This window comes from Egretta garzetta, unplaced genomic scaffold (assembly GCF_000687185.1).
Source record: "Egretta garzetta isolate BGI_Z169 unplaced genomic scaffold, ASM68718v1 scaffold1063, whole genome shotgun sequence".
Taxonomy (NCBI): Eukaryota; Metazoa; Chordata; class Aves; order Pelecaniformes; family Ardeidae; genus Egretta; species Egretta garzetta.
Window position 1 is genome coordinate 100,749 of NW_009259103.1, and position 859 is coordinate 101,607.

Genomic DNA, 859 nt, shown 5'->3' on the forward strand with positions numbered 1-859 from the left:
AGAATTCCTCCTTAGCATCATAACTTAACCAAGACAAAACTTTGCAACCCTGAAATATAACCCATTCCCCTATGAAAATCTAATAGCAGTGACTCGCTAGAATCCGCAAGATCCCACAAAGCTGTGCAATAGTTTTCAGTCAAAAAAAAAAAAAAGTTAACAGATGCTCACGCACGGTAAGGAGAACACTGGCCTAAAATTAAGTTTTATACATCGGTGTTGCTCGGCCTTTGGCACGTTAGGGCGAGAAGCCGCTGCCGTACCGCAGGCTCACAACCATATCTGGGGACTGGCTGTCAAAAGGGCCTGCCCTAAAGAACCTCTAGGCTTGGGGCTGCTTTTCTTCTCTTTTTTCTCTTCTTTTTCTTTCCAAGGGCAGGCTTGGATGAGCGCAGATTTACTTCAGGAGCGGATGTTTGCGCATAGGGATTTGCAAGACAGAACAAAAGAAAGGGACGGTCAGAGCAGCCCCGGGAAGGTAAGCAGGCCTGCAGCAAAGGGGTTAACGGCGAGCAGGGCAGAGGGAGGGATGAGGAGGAGAGACCCCACGGGTGAGGGACCCCAGCAGAAAGAACCCCCCCAGGAAGGTCTCACACTGGAGGGTGGCGAGAGAATCACGAAGGGCGAGGGGTTCGGGCGGGCCAGCGCAAAGCAACGCGCTGAGGAAGACAGGAGGAGCAAACGGCCGCGATCCGCCAGGAAAGGTTTAATGGGGAGCGGGGGCTCCGGTGCCCCCAGGCCCCCCGCGCCGGGAGCAAAGCGGGGCGGGGAGGGGAAGGGTGGGCAGGGACCATGGGGACCGGGCAGCGTGGAGCCCGCGGGGACTGAGACAGCGAGGGGGGAGCTCGGGGCGTGCGGG

General features: G+C 56.7%; 1 protein-coding gene across 1 annotated transcript in view; it reads right to left on the reverse strand.

The window, feature by feature from the left end:
* The window catches only part of CCT3 (chaperonin containing TCP1 subunit 3), an 8,082-nt gene that overhangs the window by 6,826 nt on the left and 397 nt on the right, over positions 1 to 859 (reverse strand). The window lies entirely within an intron of this gene.